The sequence below is a fragment of the Felis catus genome, chromosome A3 (assembly GCF_018350175.1).
Source record: "Felis catus isolate Fca126 chromosome A3, F.catus_Fca126_mat1.0, whole genome shotgun sequence".
In the NCBI taxonomy this organism is placed as follows: domain Eukaryota; kingdom Metazoa; phylum Chordata; class Mammalia; order Carnivora; family Felidae; genus Felis; species Felis catus.
This window is the reverse complement of record NC_058370.1, coordinates 124,595,657-124,619,126: the sequence shown is the minus strand read 5'-3', so window position 1 is coordinate 124,619,126 and position 23,470 is coordinate 124,595,657. Positions and strand designations below refer to the sequence as shown.

The following is a 23,470-nucleotide window of genomic DNA, read 5'->3' as shown; positions in this document are numbered from 1 at the left end:
GCTCAAACTCCTTAAGGTGGTTTACAAGGAAATAGAATTAGATTCAAATTATAGTCTGGCAGCTTAGTAAGTAGCTCTATAACTCTGAACAAGTACCCTAAACTGTTTTCTCTCAATTTCTTCATGGGATGGTAACTGGAGCATCTGCCATATGGCTTACTGTGAATTAGAGAACAGGGTACGTAAGTATTCAAAACTTAGCTAATAAAAGGGCACCTGGCTGGTTCAGTTGGTAAAGTATGCAATTTTTTGTTAAATATTTTTCTTTATTTTGAGAGAGCACAAGTGGGGGAGGGGCAGAGAGAGGGGGATAATCTGAAGTGGCCTCTACTCTGACAGCAGCTACCTCAATGTGGGGCTTGAACTCATGAATCACAAGATCATGATCTGAGGTGAAGTCAGATGCTCAACCGACTGAGTTACCCAGGCGCCCTGAGCATGCAACTCTTGATCTCAGGGTTGTAAGTTTGAGCCCCACACTGAGTGTGTAGACCTTACTTAAAAATAAAATCTTTAAAAAAGTCAGCTATTAAAAAAGCTCTTCAATCTTTTCATCAAATGATACTTGAAAAATAAGATATCCATATGCAAAAAAGTGAACCTCAACACATACCTTACACTTTAATAAAAAAACTAATGGATCATACAGCTAAATGCAGTATCTATTATTATAAGACTTCTAGAAAAACAGAACAGCTATGTGACCTAGTGTTTATGAGGTAAGATCAACATCAAAAGCAGAGTCCATAAAAGAAAAACCAATGTGTAAAAAATCTGACTTCGTCAATAAAACAGGCTGAACAAAAGACACTGATAATAATGAAAAGACCACAGACTAGGAGAAAAATATTTGGAAATCACAGATCCAATACAGGACTTGTATCCAAATATATTAAAAAACTCTAACAAAATAACAAAAGAACAAACAACCCAATCTAAAAATGAGCAACAAATCTGAATAGATACTATTATCAAAAAACTATATGGATAGCAAATAAGCTATTTCTCTTAACCTGTTAGAAAAGCTGGATTCATTAACAGTTCTCACAAAGTGAACAGGTCGTTTCATCCTTTCATTAACTTAGGAACCTTTTACTAGATATCTTCAATGTGCTGGATTTTGTTGAGGAAAAAACGAGTTAAAATACAGTCACTGTTCTCAAAGAGTTTAAATGAGTCACAGGCACTTCCTGGTAATTAGAGGTATAGCTCTTATTAACCTAAACACTCTGGCAGATAACTACAAACTCTGGGCAAATACAAAACAATTTGAAGGCAATGGAAACCAAAAACCCAAACTGGAACATCATCTACACTTAAAAGAAAAGACTGGCAAAGAGTGAGTTTTTTAAATGGCTTTTTCTCCTGAGAACAGGCCTGGGGTTGGAGGTGGGCACCAAAATTCCTACAGAGAATCTAGTCTTAAAAGCTTGAACAACCAAAGGACAGTTTGGAGCAACCAGAGATGCTGGAAACTGAAGATGGAAGTCTCAGAAAAGAGACAACCAAATTCCGTATATAAATTCTACTCAGATTTTTAGACAATCCCTGAACTATACATCTGTGGAGCAGACTTTGAGCAGCCCGATTAAGGCTACAGACTTATGTCTGTAATGTCTGCTACAGACTACCACAGAAGTCACAGGAATTTGGAGTTTGAGCCCCATTAAACAAAAACAAAAAACTTTCTCAACAGGAACATAACAGAACTGAGAGTACTTTCAATGTATCAATCATAAAGTCTGGGACACAATCTAAAAGTACTAGACATGTACAAACAGGAAAATGAGACCTAGACTAAAGGGAAAAATCAATTAATAAAGACCAAGCCCAAGCTAACCCAACGGTTAGAATTAGCAAGGATCTTAAAGCAACTATTGTAACTGTACACAAACATGAAAGAAAAAATATGCTAACAAATTAAAAAATACAAAATTACAACAAAGAAAGCAAACTATAAAAATAACCAAATGGAAATTCTGTAACTAAAAAATATCTTTAGGGGTGCCTGGGTGGCTCAGTTGGTTAAGCATCTGACTTCAGCTCAGGTCGTGACCTCATGGTTCAGGAGTTTGAGCCCTGCCGTCAGGCTCTGTGCTGACAGATCAGAGCCTGGACCCTGCTTCAGATTCTGTGTCTCACTCTCTGCCCCTCCCCCACTCATGCTCTGTCTCTTTTTCTCTCTCTCAAAAAATGAACATTTAAAAATATATATATTTAAAAAATTTTCACTGGATGCATCTAGTAACAGATTGGAGATAAAAGGTCAGTGAATTTAAAGATAGATCAACCGAGATTTCCAATCTAGAGAGAGGGGGGAAAAAAATAATAAAGGAGAAAATGAGGTGGGAAAATTACTTGCAGAAACAACGGCCAGAAAGAAATTCTTTCAAGTTTGATGAAAGCAAAATTCATAGATTTAAGATATTCAGTGAACCCAAGGCAAAACGAGAAAAAAGAAAATAAAACCCATACCCGTAATAAAAATCAAAGAGAAAATCCTGAAAACAGCTAGAAGAAAAAGGTTACCTAAAGGGGAAAAGATAATATGAGTGCCCACTGATTTTGCACTTCAAACAATGGGGACCAGAATACAAAGGAAGAGACTGTAAAGTGCTGAAACAAGAAATAAAAATGCCAACTTAGAAGTTTTTACCTGGTAGAAATATGCTTTGGCTTAAAAAAAAAAAAAAGATATTTCTAGATAAAAACATTTGTTAGAACAGACTTCCACCTCAAGAAATACTTAAAAATTTTTTTTCAAGCTAAAGGGAAATAACAGATGGAAACTCAGATCTTCAAGGAATGAAGGGCACCAGAAATGGTAAGTATGTGCTTAAGTATAAAGGACTGTTTTTTCCTCTTAATTTCTCTCAAATTCATATGCCCATTTAAAGTAAAAATGTCAACATTATAGGTTTTATTACATATGTAGATGAAACAATTTACCTGCACCTATAAGAACTCTAGCCCTATCATCAAGACACTGATTTTTTTTTTTTTATTTATTTTGAGAGAGTGAATGAGTGGGGGAAGGACATAGAGAGGAGGAGAGAGAATCCCAAGCAGGCTCTGCACTGGTGCAGTGATGCAGGGCTCGAACCCACAAACTGCAAGATGATGACCTGAGCCAAAACCGACTGAGCCACCCAGTTGCCCCCATGGCTCTTGGTTTTAAAGCAAACTCACTGAGATCAAAATATTGTTTTACACACAACATATATACATAGACATATAAAATTCTGTAGCCATATATATAATACGGATGTTACATATACTTATATACATTTTGCACATGTATATAATTATCAAGACAAATAAAGGAATCTTGGTCCAAATGTGTTCCACACTTCTCATTCATACAAAGTTCTCCATCTTAACACAAAACAATTTGTTCTAATGTCTAGTATAGTCTGCTTAAATCATCTTTGATTTCTAAATGTTTCTTTAAAATTCCCTAAATTTATGGGGCGCCTGGGTGGCGCAGTCGGTTAAGCGTCCGACTTCAGCCAGGTCACAATCTCGCGGTCCGGGAGTTCGAGCCCCGCGTCTGGCTCTGGGCTGATGGCTCAGAGCCTGGAGCCTGTTTCCGATTCTGTGTCTCCCTCTCTCTGCCCCTCCCCCGTTCATGCTCTGTCTCTCTCTGTCCCAAAAATAAATAAATGTTGAAAAAAAAAATTAAAAAAAAAATTCCCTAAATTTACATATAGTCAATTTCATTATTCTATAAATATTTCATGGGATTTCACATATTGCTCTAAATATGTCCTTTATATTCTTTTTCTTAGATTCACATGTGATCCTTCTCTTAAACCTTGTATTTTATATTGTATTTTCTAGATCTCTCATTCCATTACAGCTTCAACTTCTTCCAAGCATTAACTGTTTCCCAAGTCTAATGGCCAATCATCTGGAAGCTACAGAATATTGCCAACATGTTATTAGGAATCATATTTTCAATCATCTAAAGTGGCTTCCTAATATTATGCAGCTAAGTTTTAAAGTATGCTTCAAATTTAAATATATGCTTTACAAGCTTAACAATATGTGCCTTTTAAATCAACTTATACATTAAATGCATTAAACGATATTAAGCGCTGAAGGGCTCAACGTACAAAGATCATACCAACTGCAGTCATTAAAACACTTCCAGGGGTGCCTGGGTGGTTCAGTTGGTTAAGCATCTGACTCCGGCTCAGGTCATGATCTCACAGTTTGAGTTTGAGCCCCGCGTTGGGCTCTGTGCTGGCAGCTAACCTGGAGACTGCTTTGGATTCCGTGTCTCCCTCTCTCTCTGCCCCTCCCCAACTGCGCACGCGCTCTCTCCCAAAAAAAAATAAAGTGTAAAAAAAAAAAATTTTTTTAAAACACTCTTCCATGGAACATCTTATTTATCTGTATCCTCTGAGAACACACTGTCCTTATTAAAGTAATTACTCCATTAGGGCCAAAACCTTAAAATTCTTATTATTTAGGATATGGAAATGGCCTTAAAGTTGATTCTTTCTTATTCTGCTTTCCTAAAGAAAGAACAATGGACACATTTTATATCAGACAATATGGTACAATAGAAATAGTATGTGATTAGGTACAGAATGTGAGTTCACATTTTGACTTTTGCAAGTTGTCTAACCTCTAAGCCTTAGCTTACTTAATCTATTGTGAAGATCAAATGAGATAATGTATCCAAAAATGTTTTGTAAACTATTAATAAAAAGTACTCAACAAATATCCATTACCAGCACTACAACAGACTACTCTAGAAAGAAACAACTTTCTGAGGCTCTTGTGGAACTCAATGTTTAGGTCTCTTGTGGCTGCTTTTGTTAGCATTTCCTGCCTTGCTGTCAGTTTAAGTATTACTTGACTTGAGGGGCACCTGGGTGGCCTCAGTTGGTTAAGCATCTGAGTTAGGCTCAGGTCATGATCCGCATCAGGCTCTGTGCCGACAGCTCGACAATGTGGAGCCTGGAGCCTGCTTCAGATTCTGTATCTCCCTCTCTCTCTGACTCTCCCCTGCTCATGCTCTGTCTTTCAAAAATAAATAACCTTTAAAAAAATTAAAATAACTAAATAAATATCACTTGACTTGAACATATTGGTGCTATTTCCGACCTTCTTAATTAGGTTGCTTTTAATTTGCAGTGATCCGTAGCCTCAGATATCCAGTTATGGTAGACTAACAACAGTAAAAACATGCTTTAAGAAGGAAACTACCTGTAACACACACGCACAAAAACGTATTCTAAAAAGTTTCAATGAGCTCCTGGGTGGCTCAGTCTGTTAAGCATCCGACTTTGATTCAGGTCATGATGTCACAGTTTGTGAGTTGAAGTCACATATGGGGCTCTGTACTGACAGCTCGGAACCTGGAGCCTGCTTCAGATTCTGTGTCACCCTCTCCCTTTGCCCTTCCCTACTCGCACTGTCTCTGTGTCAAAAATGAATAAACATAAAAAAAATTTTAATTAAAAAAATAGTTACAATCCTTTTCTAGGAAAGCAATTTAACCATCATACACACAGATTCATAGCTTTTTAAAAAATTTTTTTTAATTTATTCTTGAGAGACAGAGCACAAGCAGGGGAGGGGCAGAGAGAGAGGAAGACACAGAATCCAAAGCAGGCTCCAGGTTCTGAGCTGTCAGCAAAGAGCCCAATGTTGGGCTCCAACCCATGAGTCATGAGATCATGACCTGAGCTGAAGTTGATCTGCTCAACCGAGCCACCCAGGTGTCCGAGATTCATATCTCTTGAACCAGTTTCCCCAACTTTGGGAATCAATCCTAAGAATAAATATAAATATATAAAAGCTATGTATAAACATGCTTGCAGTATTGTTGCTTGCAGATTACTGACTTCCAAAATTATAAACTGCATAATTGCCCTACAATAGTTAAGTAACACATCTATAAAATGAAATAACACATAACTATTAAAAATATTTGAGTTTGCAATTAAGAAAATGCTTAGACAGGGGCACCTGGGTAGCTCAGTCAGTTGAGCGTCTGTCTGACTTTGGCTCAAGTCATGATCTCACGGTCTGTGAGTTCGGGCCCCACGACGGGCTCTGTGCTGACAGCTCAGAGCCTGGAGAGTACTTCAGATTCTGTGTCTCCTTCTCTCTCTCTGCCCCTCCTCCGCTCATCTGTCTCTCTCTCTCTCAAAAATAAACATTAAAAATTTGGCGGGGGGGGGGGGGGGGCGCCTGGGTGGCTCAGTTGGTTAAGCGTCCAACTTTGGCTCAGGTCATGATCTCGCAGTCAGTGAGCTCTAGGCCCACGTCAGGCTGTATGCTGACAGCTCTGAGCCTGGAGCCTGCTTCGGATTCTGTATTTCCCCCTCTCTCTCAAAAATAAACATTAAAAAAAAACTTTTTTGGGCGCCTGGGTGGCGCAGTCGGTTAAGCGTCCGACTTCAGCCAGGTCACGATCTCGCGGTCTGTGAGTTCGAGCCCCGCGTCAGGCTCTGGGCTGATGGCTCGGAGCCTGGAGCCTGTTTCCAATTCTGTGTCTCCCTCTCTCTCTGCCCCTCCCCCGTTCATGCTTTGTCTCTCTCTGTCCCAAAAATAAATAAAAAACGTTGAAAAAAAAAAAAACTTTTTTAATGAAAAAAGACTGAAAGGAAATCACCTAAAATTCATACCATCCTTAAGTGATCAGAATACACCATTTTCCCCATCTATTTATCTATTTAATTACCTTTCTACAATATATCTGTATATGAATAAAAAGGGAGATTTTTATTAAGAAAAATAAAAGGAACATAGAAGCAATGTTCTCAAGACTAAAGCACTGAAGCTTTACTGAAGCCCTTCTTTGCTTACTTCCAGGCTTTATTTGTCTTCCAAACAGATGAGGTCATAAGTTAAAGAACCTCCAGATAAATGTGAGAAGTCTCTTGGATCCATTCTTACTTTTGTGGTGAATTATGCCCCAGTGCAGAGGTCAATAAATTTTTTTAGTAAAAAGCCAGACGGTAAACATTTTACGCTTTGCAGATCATATGGTCTCTGTTCTCAAATATGCCTTTGTAGCACAAAAAGCAGCCATAGATGATATCAAAGTAAATAAGGATGAATGTGTCCTAATAAAACTTTATTTATGAACAGTGAAACCTGAATTTCAAGTATTTGTGTTATATTATTCTTTTAATTTTTCTCCAACCATTTACAAATCTAAATACCAATCCTGGAGAGTGAGCCAAACAAACATAGGTAGAGGGCTAGATCTGGAGTGTAGGCCAGTTTGCCGACCTCTGCTCTAGTGGATTTACTTTCTTGACTGCTCCACAAAAAAAATCAAATGCAGATAATTCACTCTAAAATATGAGCAAGCCAAAAGTTAAGCATCAGAGCTTTGCCTTCAACCTTTTCATTCATACTATTCCCCAGGCATATTTTGTTCTTAAAATGAATGGTATTTCAGGTTACATTTAAATGAAGGGGATTAGATAGGGGAAGAGGAAAAGCCTTTAAAAAAAAAAAAACAAAAAAAAATCAAACTCAGCTTTTCATTTTAGGGTGCTACCATTTATCTCAATCACGAAGAGAGGAGAAAGTGGGCAAAACAACAGAACAGAAACACTGTTAAATTCTCAAACCAGTAATCTCCATTTTAATAATAATAAAGTTGAGGGGGCAGGGGTCACATGTATACCAGTAAGTGGGACTCCAAAATTTTTGCAAAATGCCAATCTACTATGTCCTACACAGTTACAAATGCTGATACCATCTGGTGGCAAGGGAAAAGAATTTGGACATAAATTTAACAATTTTATCCAGAACGGTTAGATCATAGGAGAAAAAAACAGTATTTTCATCTAACAAGCAACAGAGTATCTAGCATGCATTTACAGAATATTGAATTGACTATGTTAACTTGAAGAAAGTGCATCCAAGAGTTATGGTACACAGTACTGCTTGGGGTTCTTCAAATTTTGTTTGCATTATTAAGCCATGAAACTCTCCCAAAACTGTTTCCTTTAATAAACAACTGGAATCGGCTCATATAGAAGATACATAATAGAAACTTCTCTATGGCCAAGACCTTGCGAAATACTGAGGTAAGTGTGAACTAAAGTTTTTGAGGTTCTTTTGTTTCCTAACAAAAGGAAACAACAGTGTCATCAAATTCTAAAATTTAACAGCATTAGGAGGACCTGAGTAGCTCAGTTGGTTAAGGGTCTGACTCTTGATTTTGGTTCAGGTCATGATCTCATGGCTTATGAGCCCAGCACTGGGCTGGCACTGTCAGTGAGGAACCTGGGATTCTCACATTCTCCCTCTCTCTGTCCCTCCCCCAATGCGTGCAAACGCATGCGAGCTCTCAAAATAAACTTAAACAAAAAAAAAAAATTAACAGCATTAACCAACTTTTTGTAGGCAACATTATTGCTAATTACATGAGAAAAACAGATAAAGAACCTCAATATACTGGTTAAGTTCTAAGTTTTTATATTTACTAACACATAACTCAAAAGTTTAACAAGTTTGTGTAAAGAACCAAGAATATGCATTGATAAGTATACATTTATGTCATTAAGAATATTAATTTTTCAGGGTGCCTGGGTGGCTCAGTCAGTTAAGTGTCTGACTTCAGCTCAGGTCATGATCTCACGGTTCATAGGATCGAGCCCTACATTGGGCTCTGTGCTGACAGCTCAGAGCCTGGAGCCTGCTTTGGATTCTGTGTGTGTGTCTCTCTCTCTCTGCCCCTTCCCCACTTGTGCTCTCTCTCAAAAATAAACATTAAAAAATATATATACTAATTTTTCTCAGACATCTGATCCAATTCCTCACCATATGCCTACTATAAAAAATAAGTTGGAGGGAAAACCATTTAGAGCCACAATAAATGGTACTAAAGCACTTTCTACTATGATATGACACTAATTCATAGTATCATAATTAGTTCTATTTAAAGGCCATAGTAGAAATTAAGCTCTGGGGTCGAGGGGACCAGGAACTGTGTCTTAGCTGTCTGAATGCTCAATATATATTGAATGAAAAAGATTTTGTATTGTATGAAATATAAATTCAAATCACGAAATCAACTAATATCTGGATAGTAACTGTATATAAATGCCTTCATACATATTAATACATAATGCTAATTTTAATGGAGAGACAGAGAACAAGAACTTCCTCAGATTTTCTATACCACTGAAGACATTCAACATAAAATAACTGATAGCAACTTCCCACTGGCACTACTTTTCCATATTAGTCCTATAACACCTGATGGCTATTGTGATCTTGTGCACCAATTACAAAAAAAAAACAAAAAAACAAAAACCTGAAAACCAAATTAAATATAAGCCAATATAAAAAGTAACTTAGGCTGTTGATGAAATATTCTTGGTAGTCATCCTCCTTGGATAGTTTGGTTTTTTTTTTTTTCCTTTTCCTCCTTGGATAGTTTTTAATGAACATAATCACTGAACATTAGTGGTATCTACTGCAAACACAGGAGCTAAAGTCCTTAAGAGTATCTTCATTTTGGGGCACCTGTGTGGTTGAGTGTCTGACTTCAGTTCAGGTCATGCATGATCTTGCAGTTCCTAAGTTCCAGCTCCACATTGGGCTTGCTGCTGTCAGCTCAGAGCCCACTTTCCAATCCTCTCTTCCCCCTCTCTATACCCTTCCCATGCTTAGGCAGGCAGAGTCCAATGCTAGATCATGACCTGAGCCAAAATCAAGAGTTGGATGTTTAACCAACTGAGCCACCCAAGCACTCCAGTAATGGCTTTTCTTATCCATGACAAAGGTAAACCTAAATCCAGGCTTAAGTATTTGTAGTAGACCATTAGCCTTCAAAGATTGAAGGTTACAAATTTCTACTATTCACTGTCAACACCTAGTAATTTATTTTTCCTGGGGGCATAAATTTAATCATATACTTTTCTAGTGATGTTGGACAAGTCACTTAGCTAGCAGTTGAGCCAAGAACCACAAGAACCTTTTTGGATATTTAATACTTATTTGTCCACATACTTCACGGGATAACTATATGTGCTTGTTTTACCAGCATCAAGAACAGTATTTCTCACTCAACTATACTAAGGAAAAGTCAAGTTTTAGTTTTGCATGAAACTTGGCCAAAAAAAAAAAAAAAATCAATATAGATTCCCAGAAACCAGAAATCTTCAAAGACCCTACCAGAAATCTTCTAATAAGTTTAGAAATTAAATTACAGCAGTTAGACATTAAATACAAATTTACCAAATATTTCTGTGCAAGACTGCTTTCGTTCTTTGAGGATAAATCTCACAAAGGGGCAAAATAGGATAAATATTTAACTTACAAATATGCAAATATGAGGCAAGATATTTTTTCCTTAAAATTCTCTCACAGGAGAATCACCATATATTTGAGTCCTTATGAAGTCTTCTCAATTCATTTGGGAAATAAAATACTGCTTAAGGAAATTCTTTTATTTTGAAAAACAAAATATTGCCTACAGAAGATCTTCATAATCAACCTCAATCAGTCCTAGTTTCTGTTACTTTTACATAACACTTGAGAGGTCAAATAACTTAGATGGAAATGAAAATGACATACTTGAATAAAAACAGACAATGCAAAGTGACTAATGAATCTGAGACATGTGAGATATCAAAGATACATTATGGAATGAGCCCCCTCCAAAAGGAGTATTTATAAATTAACATTAATTTGTGATTTAATATGCTATCATCTTAAAAGTAGAACAAGCAAACATTATATGCCCCATAATAAAATGAAATATGAAAAAGCACCACCCTATGAAATTTTATTGCCTCAAAAACAAAAACCATTAAACTTCAATTTAATAAAGGTGCTAGATCCAAATACTAGTTTATCAGAAATATGCGCAACAGAAAAGAACAGTCAATAGATAACACAAGAAAGTAATTGTCTAATCTAGAATATGGAAAAAAGGAAAACCACCTGGTTTCACTAACATTATCTATGATGTGAAATTTTAAAGGGAAGGACAAAAGGAAGAATATTATTCAGAAGAAGCTTAAAGGTCAAATATATTGTGTAAACCCTGTCTGAATCATGATTTTAACAAACCAACTATAAAAAAGACTTTTTTGAGAAAATCAGGGAAATCTAAATATGGAATGAGTATTATATGATACACAGGAATTTTGTTAGTGATAATACAAGAGGACTGTGTGTGCGTGTGTGTACTTAAATGTTTACTTTTTTTATATTTTTAAATGTTAACTTATTTTTGGAGAGAGAGGGAGAGAGAGAGAGAGAGAGAGAGAGAGACAGACAGACAGACAGACACACACACACACACACACACACACACACACACACACACACACACAAAGGGTGAGCGGGGGAAGGGCAGAGAGAGTGAGACACAGAATCTGAAGCAGGCTCCAGGCTCTGAGCTGTCAGCACAGAGCCCTAAGCAGGCAGAACTCACTAACTGTGAGATCATGACCTGAGCCAAAGTCATATGCTTCACTGACTGAGCCATCCAGGCACCCCGAGAGGATTGTATATTTTAATAAGTCCTCATCAGTATGAGAATTTATGCTTGAACTGGTCTGCTGTCTGGGATTTACCTTGAAATATTCGTTTAAAAGTTAAATTTCAGGGGCACCTGGGGGACTCAGTCGGTTAAGCATCCACCGTGGGTTCGAGCCCCGCGTCGGGCTCTGTGCTGACAGCTCAGAGCCTGGAGCCTGCTTCAGATTCTGTGTCTCCCCCTCTCTCTCTGCCCCTCCCCTGTTCATGCTCTGTCTCTGTCTCAAAACTAAATAAAAATATTTTTAAAAATTAATAAAAGTTAAATTTCACCCAAGGTTGAATATGGATGACAGATACCTGAGGATACAATGCATTATTCTACTTCTGTGTTTGAAAATCTCCATAATAAAGTTTAATATACATAACAACATGACAGAAGGCCATGGGAAGCAGGTAGTATTCAAGCTGGGCCTGAAGGATTGGTACAATTTGAATCCATCCCCCTTTAAAAAAAAAAAAGTTTATAAACTGCAGCTTGTAAAGGGAGTTACCCTACACAAGGCTAACTGACTCAGGGTCCAAGCTACTGTATAAACTTAGTATAACTTATTACTTCCTCAACCATATTTTTGACAAAGGACACATAAAAATTTTTTCCCAAAAAAATGGATTTCCAAATAAGCATAAATGTCTTTGGCCTTATTTTTATCAGACACCACCCCCTAAAGAGAACAAAATTTACTTAACACTCAATGTCATGCCACAGATCATACTAGGCACACTGTATCTAATTCTTACTACAATCCAGAAAAGCAGGATTCTTTACAAATAAGGAAACTGTACCAATTTCCATATCCTAATAGACAAAAAACTACTAAAATGGCAGAGGATTTGATACTGTCAAGACTCCAAAGGCTCCATGCTGCTCTTTTCCATACCAACCAAGCATAAACCGTCAGTCAGCTTGTATGTAAATTATACAACTAAAAGCTTTCCCCAATCATCCTTTTGCTTATACTATTCCAGTCCTCTGGACAGCTCTTTGCCATCTAACTCTTCACATGCAAATTCTATAAACTCAAAATTTGGCTCAAATGCCACTTTCTTCATCAAAACCTATCCCCAAGCAATCTTTTTCTTTATTTCCATCGCATTTAATTGGTATTTTCAGTGTATTAATATCACATTAACTGTTAGACTTGAAAACTTCTCTAAATCATAACTAGAACAGAAAAAACACATAACACAATCATGCAAGCTATTCTGGTTACACCAGTGTTCCATGAAATGTGAACAGTTATGAGGGAGAGGATCAGGATAACGTAATAAGGAGAGGGAAACTCGTAACATTATCAAGTATGAATCCATTCAAAAGCATGAGATAAATGCATTTATGCATATATAGAAAAAAATCCAAGGGGTACTTGGGTGGCTCTGTCAGTGAAGCATCTGACTTTGGCTCAGGTCATGATCTCACGGTTCGTGGGTTGGAGCCCCACATCAGGCTCTGTACTGACAGCTTGGAGCCTGCTTCAGATTCTGTCGGTCTTTCTGTCTGTCTGTCTCTCTCTCTCTCTGCCCCTCCCCTGCTCATGCTCCATCTGTCTGTTTCTCTCTTTCTCAGTTCCCACTTATCTAAAACTTAAATTAGTCTGGGCAGAGAAACAGGGATAGATTGTTATTAGTATTTTTGCAAGTTCTCCAGATGATGTTTCCCTGTGCAGATACAGCTGAGACCCTTACACGTCACCATATCACCTATAGCTAAGGAATACACCTACAAACACCCTAATGGTTTTCCAAATAAAAAATAAAAAATTTGGATCATTCATCATGATGTAACAGATAAATATGAATTAAAAGATCTAGAATATAGCTCCACGTTTGTCCCGAACTAGGTGAATGAACTCAGAACACTTGAATACTCTGGTCCTGTTTCCCCATTTGCAAATGAGAATATGCACCCCTCACAGGATTATTGTGAAGAATAAATGAGATAATATATAAAATTAAAATATAAGTGTTTTCTAGAGTATTAATGACCTAGTATAATGAGTGGATGATTTTCTTAAAAAAATCAATATAAAATCCTCTAATACAAGAATTTTTCTGGGAATTTACCTTACATAAACAGAACCAACAAGAAAAAAATAAACTGCATAACATTTACTGCAGCATCACTTCTAGTGGTTCAAAAATAAGAATTAAACAACATAAACTCAACAACAGAAAAATGGTATAGCAAATTAAAATCTATGCACTGAATGTTACAAGTTGATAAGTAATATAGACAAATGTCCATATTAAGTAAAAATACCAAGTTGCCTAAGGTGTATCACACAATCCCATTTTTGTTTAAAATAGAGGAGCAATATATATATATGACCATATATTTGTGTGCAGTATGACCAAATAAACACTTAACTCTGGTAGGAGAGGAGGTACTACTACTGGCTTTATCTTTGCTTTTTTGGTTTGTGTTCTAAGGCTCACTGAAGCTAGCAAAATTTTCTTTAAAGGTGTGTGTGCGTGCTCATATATATGCACGTATAGATATATATATGTATACGTGCATGTATATACACACATATTTATACATGCACTATATGCTTCACACACTGTGCAGAGCCCTATACGGGGCTTGAACTTATGACTCTAAGATCAAGACCTGAGATGACATCAAGAGTTGGATGCTTAATCAAATGAGCCACCCAGGCACCCTAAAAGGTCCTATGTTAACATAGTTTAAATGCATTAGTTTAGAGACTTTATCACAGAATATAGTACAAGTGATCCTGTGCTATTTTCAGTTCATTTTAGTACTAGGTTGAATGCCCAACAACTGAAGACTTGTCTCAAATGATTATCTAGTAATTTTCAATTGTTACACATAATCAATTGGAATCAATATAGCACCAAGGAGAAATAACTTAAATGTTAGGTTGTAACAGAACTAAAGGAAGTCATTTCAATGCATGGTCTGAGACAACTGAGGAAAAATAAAAACCATTTTAAGCAGCAAACTCTAATGCAATTCTAAAAGGATTTTTTTTCTTTAGATTTTTCCAAAGTGTTTTTCTTAACCACCAATTCACAGTGTTATTTGAAATAAGAGGTTCCCTGTCCATTACACTTAGGATATGCTGCTCCCTGGTACTCATTTATTCTTTTGCAAGCTGAGCATACAGTCAATCCAGAATTCATTGTCACATAGTAAGTCCTACAGTTAAAACTGCTTAGCTTTACGCCAGCATTATAACTTTTTTCTGAAATATGTTAACACAAAATAAGTTATTTTAAGCAGTATTTCTAGTAATTTCCAAGAAAAGAAAGCTTAGCCAATTATACAACATATTTCAACTTTTTAAACTTTTGTCTAAGAAAAGCCACAACTTATGACAGTTAAGTTTTAAACACGTTTGGTTTACTATGACTACTCTGAATAGTATAAGAAAAAAATATATGAGCTGTACAAACCTTTCAAATAAATAGGAATCTCTTAGGTGATTAAGTATGAATTGTGATTTTTTTAAATTCCTCAAATATTCAAGAACAAGCTTTGAATGGATGATCACTTGTATCTCAATAACTTTAAGTGAAATGACCCAACCAATTTCTTAAAGATGTTGCAGAAAACCTTCTATAAGTTGCTTAGAAAAAAACAACAAAAAAACAACTGCCTATGGTGCCCCTGGGCGGCTCCAAACAGCATGGGACTCTTCATCTCTGGGTTGGGAGTTCGAGCCCCACATTAGGTGTAGAGATTACTAAAAAAAATAATTAAAAACTTAAAACACACACACACACACACACACACACACACACACACACACACACCCCACCACCACCACCACCACAAATGCCTACACTGCAGTGGCTGAAAAGAGAAACCAAATCTGTTAGTTTCCAGGACTATTAAGTTACATACCAAAAAAGGGTCTGTATAGAAATATTCTTGAGCATAATTTAAATGAAATTTGCTCTGTAGCTAGGTAAATAAAAATGTGTTGAAAGCTGCATGAAGTATCTCATAGGAAGAAATATAGACAATAAAGCAAAAATTAACCTTAGGAAAATAACAAAGTAAGTATTAGTAGCGAATTAGTAAGTAAAATGTAACTTCTGAAGATACAAAGATTAAAGGGGAGAAAACACAATAAATTACATACAATTCTCATTATCCATGAAAAAAAAAATCATACCAATTCCTCACAGACAACCTTATTTCTAGCACTAAGTTTTCAAAGAAATTTCTTATATGGAACATTATATCAAGGACACAGAACTGTAACAGAAAATCTCAACAACATTCTCTTAACAGATGCAGGTTTCATAATCTCATTTTTTATAGTCAGCTTTCCTCCAGGAAAACCATGTACCTAACTTGTAACACAATCCAGGGAATGCAATTCCACAGCAATACTTTAAAGGTTCCAAACAATATGGTCTAAATCTTCCCAGTTTACAATCTTGGATTTCCAAAGTCTTTCAGGAATGACCAAATTTAAAAAAGCCTTTAAATCTGATGAGCCCCTATTTATCTCTCCAGGTCCTATCTTTTCAATGTTCCCTACCTCCACTTTAAATTCTGCTACTCTCCCCTATCAGGGTCACTACCCATACTAATCCCTCTGGCTGAATGCCATTTACCCATCTCTTGATTAATTTCTCCAGGTCTTTTTTTCATTTTTAAATTTTAAGTAGGCTCCAAGCCCAACATGGGGCTTGAACTCATGACCCTGAGATCCAGAATTGCATGCCCTACTGACTGACTGACTCAGCCAGGTGCCCCTCTCCAATTTTTTTTTAAGCTCAACTTAACCTCGCATAGAAAGCTATTCCCGACCCCTGTGTCAGCTATTCCTGACCCATGTAAGCCCATTACACTTTTGTGACATCACTCGCGTGTTACTCAGTACACTTAGTATACTGCACTGTAATCACAAGTTTAATCAACTTCCTCTTCACTTTATTTTTAAAATTTATTTACTTAGAGTGAGTGAGAGAGAGAGAGAGAGAGAGAGAGAGAGAGAGAGGAGGGGAGGAGGAGGCCGCGCAAGCAAAAGCACACATGCGGGTAGGAGCAGAGTGAGGGAGAGAGAATCCCAAGCAGGCCCCATTCTGTCAGCAGGGAGCCTGAGGCAGTGTTCAAACCCATGAACCTTGAGATGACATGAGCCGAAATCAAGAGTCAGACACTTTAACCGACTGAGTCACGCAGGCGCCCCCCTCTTCACTGTATTATAAACTCCCTAATAACAAGGATCTGATACCACCAATGTCTAAATAAAGTCTGGCATTATCAGAGGCCTGCAAGTCTCAAAATGTATTCAGGTTTCTGGTAGTCTAGCTTGATGACAGGATACAACCTAGAATATTCAGAGTAACAAATGGGATTGAATGTTCCTCAAATAATACTCCATGAGTATCTTCTCAAGTAGACTCAAAATAAAAATTAGCAAACAATTTATCTTTGGCAAGTTCCTAGAGTACTCCCATTCCTACTAGTATAGGAACCACATAATTTAGAGATTAAATGAAGGTACCAAAGACATTCCCTTTGATCCCTTTTCAGCAATTACACTTCAACCGTAGGGAGGTCCAAGAAAACATCTACAGACAAAACTGACAGCTATCATCTGAAAACTTCAAATCTTAATGTTGCTTATGTTAAATCAGTCTTAAAGACTTAGATATTACTACAGAAAACTTATTACATTTAGTCAAGCTAAAAGTGTTGATCAAATACTGCATAGATGTTAATAAATGACCTGGTCACCAAAATGGAAGACATAAATAGCTCCTATGTGTATATAATTCTTGGTATTTGACAAAACCAGACAATACTATCCATATTTTTCTCTACCTACAATTTGCCTTATTTGACTACCTAGCAAAGACCTGTACTTAGGGTCAGCTTGACTCTACCACTCATTTACCCTAATGTCTGAATGCATACAACCAGTTGCATCTTACACAATCAAAACAATATTCCACTGATCCATAAGTCTTTCAGCAATAGTGCTTAAAACCACAGATCACCACTTTTAGATCTAAAACTGGCACTCTTGGTATGAGATGTCCACTCTAATAGAAATTATAAAGATCTATCCTCAAATTACGTTCTCTATATTTATAGGTATATTTTTTTTTAACGACTACAAAAAAGTGTGAAAAAAAAATGCCTTCTCTCCCCCCTTCCCCTGCCACACACCATTTTTTATGTACTCTGGCAGTCAGTTGCAGGTTTTACTCTCCTAAGCAGGTATTGAATAGGTGGTTTTGCAGTGTCATTTTATAGTCAATTTCACCAAATCCCTTCCAGGAAGCAGATTTTTGGAGGCTTTGTGGTTCAAATACTTGCCTCAGGTAGCTGATAATGGCTGCCTTTTTTTTTTTTTTCTGTCCCATTTATAGTCAAAAGTATTCTTACATTCCAACTACCCATTCTCCCTTTACACTTTCCCTTTAGTGAAATGCTGGGATATGTACATAAGGTGTACACACTTGTATGTTTTCCAGTACTCTACTCCAACGTCTTTTCTCTACAAAGAGAGTAAGTGAATAAGTGAAAATCTGTGAACTAAAAATGGATGGGATTACAGCAGCTAAATTTGCAGAGGTGAAATACACTAAACTATGATTTTGCCAACATGCTTGAATAACCAATACTTTTTCAATTCTTTAAAGCACTTTAGAATTCTAAAGTACAGAAAGAAGCCAGGCAAAAATCAAATAAATTTTTTCTCTTAAGAAAAAGGTTAACAAAAGACAAAAATTTCCACAATTTTATTAAGAATTAAAATGACTCTCTGGAAGGTGATACTGTGTTTAATTAGGCAAGTCTTAATTTTTTCATTTATAAAGTTGGATCTTTTGAGTTGTTGGACGAAAAAGTCGCCAAGACAAAAATACATTAACCTTATGTATATAAACGTACTGCTACCTGAAACTAAAAAGAAAGAAGAACCAACCTATATAATAGTTTCATTGGAAAGGCTCGAAAATAACAGCTCTGAAAATTCACTTTTCCCACTACAAAAGTAATACATTTTAAGTGATAAATGTCTTCTACCTATATTGCTAAATATAAAAATTATTATTAAAATATTAGCTTCTAAATGAAGGTTTAGGTTTTTGAAGGAAAGGTTTTTGAAGGAAACCTTTTTCCACCACATCAGAATTCAGAAGTGAGACACAGGAACTAGACTGATAGCAATCCAATATCTGATCAAGCTACAATGGAAAGCATAATTTAGACCTAAGCCAGTGGGGCTTCTACCACCACACCCCTTAATTATCCTGACCCAGTTACAGGCAGCACTGGACAACTGATGGTCCTCCAAAAAGATGCAGAGTCTATCATGGTCACCTCAAGAAGCAGCAGAATAAAGAGCTTTCTGCAGGGGGCAGACTTCCAAAGAGAAAGAGAGGAAGGAGACTACAAGCCATACTTGATCAGTTCCTTCTTATAAGTTCATCAAAAGCAACAGTGAAGAATTAGGACAACAGAAGCAAGTCAGACTGTTTTTATGCCTTCATAAAAACAGCAAGAAATCTAATACATCACCAACCAATTTACCCAGTTACAAGTACAATTTTTATACTAATCACACACCTATCAGTAAAACAGCCACAACCTGAATGCAAGTCAAAGGCATATGAGATACATTCAAATATTTAAAATAGTCATAAACTTAAGAACATGAAAAAAATAGAGTATCTCCCTATGTTAGAAACCGACAAGTTTAAAGGTCATTGAATTACGAAATAATTCAGGAGACAGGAACCAACTTCCACTTAAAATTATGAAGCTCTTGGGGGTGCATGGGTGGCTCAATTGGTTAAGTGTCTGACTCTTGATTTCGACTCCAATCATGATCTCGAAAGGTTCCTGAGCTGGAGGCCTCAACTGGGCTCTGCTCTGAGAGCGAGGAGCCTGTTTGGGGATTTTCTCTCTCTCTGCCCCTCCCTCACTTGTGCATGCGAGCTTGCTCTCTCTCAAAAATAAACTTAAAAAAATTATGAAGATCTTGTCAATGTCTATAAAAAGCAGACAGAGTCTGGTCACTGACCAGACTGGCTTTGGAGGTCACACCTGGCCCAAAGCTCTGATCATAGTTACTTTTGTTAACTAGGATAAGTACCTACACAGGAAGACAAGTTATATTTCAATACCAGAAAGATTTATAAAGTATGGAAGGTTTAGGAGAAACAAAATCATAATATTACCTTTAAGACTGCATAGTTTGGTTTGTATACTTGTAACACTTAGGATTATTGGCCTATTAAAGCAGACAGCCTTGCATGACCAAATTAAACATGGTAGTAATTTAGACTTTTAAGTTGAAATTTTACTAAATATGGAAACATCTAAAAGAAACTTGCACTCAAATTTTTTCAAACGTATAAAAATTAAGGTTTAAATTCTCTTGAAGATGTTTAATAGCAAATCTAACCTGAAGATTAAATAGCCAGACTTGTACAAACAGGAAAAAAGAACTTAAAAGCTGAAGACCCAAGATTCTGAAATACTAACTTTTTTAAATCCGTGTAAACCTTTAGTGGGTACAAAAACTGTCCTTGGGACACCAAAAGACAATCCTAAATAACTTACTTCACCAAAAATATGACTTGAAACGACATTCATGCAAAAAGGAAATCACTATGATGCCTATGTAGATGAAGCAAATTATCTTTAAAAAGCAGGATAGTAAAAGACTAAGGACAGAAACTTAAGCCAATTAAAAATATCTGTCCTTGTGTTTTAAACAGGATTCCTAGCCAGAATTCCTTAAATCATCCTCTGATACTCCCAGTCACATGGTGAAGAGTCACCTATTAAACGTGAAATCTAAGCAGTAAACAAGCCTTTAAAATCCTTAGGTAACTTCCTTTATTATAATTGTTTCGATATACCTTTACAGATATCACATTTCTCTTAAGCGTTTAAAACATTCATCTAATAAAGCTTTCCCTAAAAAACTTTACCAAAAAACCCCTGTCACCAGTTTTAAGTTAAAAATCTCACAAAGTCCTAAGACCTGACTTTAACATACTTGTCCTATTACACCTAATGTGTCCGTAATACTAACCCACAAAATGTTTAAATATGTGTCTTAATAAAAGACTAAGTTAAGGAAACTGGGTTTTCCTTCCCTAGGTATGTTTTCGGAAGTAGCATAACTTTTACACGCGTTCGGGAACAATTCATTTTCCCAAAATCTGGCCCAATTCAGACACAAAACTATTGCTAAAATGTCTGAAGCATCTAATCTTTCCTTTCGTTTTAATGTATGTATCTTTTTGAGTGTCGAAATCTGTTTCAGTAACAAAAACATAACATTCCTTAATAATGGCACCTAACCAGCCTAACCCAAGTCGCTCTTTCATACCCACACCTGTCTGCTGCAAGCTTTTCCTGGATACACTCGGGCCCACGAGAATTCCCACACTTGTTTTTATAAACCCACTCCTTCCTCTTCGCCCACTTCCAACTCGCACACTTCTCTGGATCCACCGGCCTCTGCCCTCTTTCCGAATCCAAGGGCTGAGAGGACAGCTCGGTCCTTAACCCCAAACGCCGAGAAACCGAGGACACCAGCACCCCAGCGCCGCGAGGCTGCGGCGTGGGGAAGGAAAGGAAGCGGGAGAGCCGAGCCCCCCCCACCCCCCCGCCGCCGCCGCCGGGCGCACACCCCCTTCCGGCACCCCTCCCCCCGCATTGTGCGAGCGGGCCTCAGGCCGCTGCCGTCCCGGGCTGCCCGCAGGCCCCGTCCGCCCTCCCGCCTGCGGGCTGCCCCAGCCGAGGCCGCCACACAAAGCCCGGGGAGCCAGCCCCTGCGGTGCCAGAGCACGGGGAGAAGGAGCAAGCGCGGGCTGACTTACGGGGCTGCTGCGGCCGCGCTGCCTCAGCCGGGGACACCGACCGTTGGGCACACGGCGGTGTCGCTCTTGGCCGTCCTTCCCTCCTCCGCCTTCGGTGGCGGCAATATCTTCTTTCTCCACCTACCTCCCTCCCCCCCACCCCACCTCCTCCTTCTCCTCCCCCTCCTCCTCCGAACCACCGAAGTACCGAGGGTGAGACACAGAGACTCACAACAACATGGCTGCCACCGCCGCCTCCCCTCCCCTCCCCCCCCGCCCACCGGGCGAGCGCAAGGCACTCCGGGAGAAAGGGGAGGGGGAGCACTCACCGAGGTGCGCCTCCTTTCTGTGGCTTCCGTCGTTTCTCCCGCGCTCTGGGCGCCGGCCGGCGGGAGCTCTGCGCGTGCGCACGCTCTCAGCGCTCGCGCGTTTCGGCCGTCCCTCAGGCGTGCACTCCCCCGCCCTCACCTTGCGAGCTCGCAGCTGGCTCTGGACTCAGAGGTGGCACCGGGCGGGGACGCGCTCTCAACCCTCGGCGGCGCAGGCGTGTTGCCCAGCGCCGCGTTCGCGTCTGTCTTCCCGCGTGGGGCCTCGACTTCCGAATTCGCTTACCCTCCGCTTCCTCCCCGGTAGCTCATTGTTCTCCGCCAACCGCCTGTGCGGGTGTTAGAGCTTCCGACCGCGCGGTACTCCCCGCACTTAGCTTCTGGGGTGCTGACACCCACAGGAGCTGGACAGTAACCCAGGCCCTTGGGTTCCATCCTCACCCTCTCCCCGCAGCAAGACGACGGAGACGCAGTTTGCATGGAAAAGTGAACCCCTTACGTGGACTGTCATTCTAGTCGTTTCCTCTTGGGCAAGTGGAACCAGCTCAGCACATTGCCGGCCTGCAACGCTTGGCCGGAGAAAACACAAAAGAGACTCAGGTCGTTCTGCTGGGGCAGTGATTCTCACTTATCGCCAGTTTTCATCAACCGCGCTCTCCAAGCGCACCTCCCTCCCTCTCGCAGTTAGAGACCAAACCCGTGCCATCGTCCTGGCTCCTGGCTTTGGTAGTGGTGATCCCAGGCTTGAAACCCACCCGGAGTCTGCCCCTGGCACACAGCTGTAATGTGGTAGAGGCACGGGCACTGTGTCCAATTTGTTCTCCATTGTTTGCACAACCCTCTGACGTTCTGTACTTCGGAAACGGAGCGCCTTGTAAGAACTTTATCTTCCTGGACGACTGTAAGCTACCCGAGAGGCTGCAAGGACCATGGGTATCTTGTCCATGCATGTGTGTTGTGTCCCCCAGCGCCTGGGCCATGGGAGACTGTTTAACAGTCGTGTACTGAATGCATGAGCTTTTCAGTTTTTTAATTACCAACAAGGTGTGACATTTAAATCCGTCTCAAGCCTTCGCCTGTGACCCAAATTTCAGACTTCTAGATATTTCCACCTGAATATTCTTCCTGGCACCAAACGTATCAAAAACAATTCACACCCACCCGCCACCTCCAATTCGTATATTATCTCCATAGATGGCGGTGCCACGACCTATTCAGTATCCCTAAGTTCATCCTTTGAACCATTCTTGTCTCTCATACACCTCCCCCTATATAGGTAACTTGCCAATCCTTTCAGATTTTCACTGCCCAAATATTTCTGGAGACAGTTTTTCCCCGTTTCACCATTAATACTAGCCTTGCTTCCCAGGTCTGAATTTCTGTAGCAGGGTCTTAATTAGCCTTCTTGTGTTCAGTCTTGTTCCCTGCAGTCAGTTCTGCTCCCTGCCATCTTCAATGAAAATCTGATTCCTGGCTCTCATGCCTCTCCTTTAGCCATTTCATGGCTTCATGTTACCCACAACTGCAATCCTCAAGTTTGTTCTGTCACTACTAACAGGCGTTCCTTCAAGAAAAGTCTCATGATCAATTAAGTATGGGAGACACTGGGATGGACATATGTTGCCTTCTCCCCCCCCCCCCCTCCATTGAGCCAATACTAGTTGAAGAGTTGTTATATATAGTTGCTTAATCCAGGCAAAACTAGATGGACTCATCAGAAGCCCTTCCTCGGAATGCGGAATTCGGGCTAAGAGACCCCAATCTCCCTCTGGGAAGTCTCTTGAACCTGTAAATCTGGGTTGATT

At 38.9% G+C, this 23,470-nt stretch overlaps 1 protein-coding gene across 13 annotated transcripts in view; it reads right to left on the bottom strand.

Annotated features, from left to right (window-relative positions):
• The window catches only part of PUM2 (pumilio RNA binding family member 2), a 99,275-nt gene extending 77,588 nt beyond the window's left edge, over nt 1-21,687 (bottom strand). For 9 of the 13 annotated variants that reach the window (XM_045054898.1, XM_045054900.1, XM_045054905.1 and 6 more), the window contains exon 1: nt 21,361-21,491. The gene's annotated coding sequence lies outside the window, so the exon portion shown is untranslated. Of the gene's footprint in view, nt 1-21,360; nt 21,492-21,668 lie in introns of those variants that run through there. The other 4 variants (XM_045054904.1, XM_045054903.1, XM_045054902.1 and 1 more) reach the window with 3 other exon arrangements.
• Between the last annotated feature and the right edge of the window lie 1,783 nt (nt 21,688-23,470).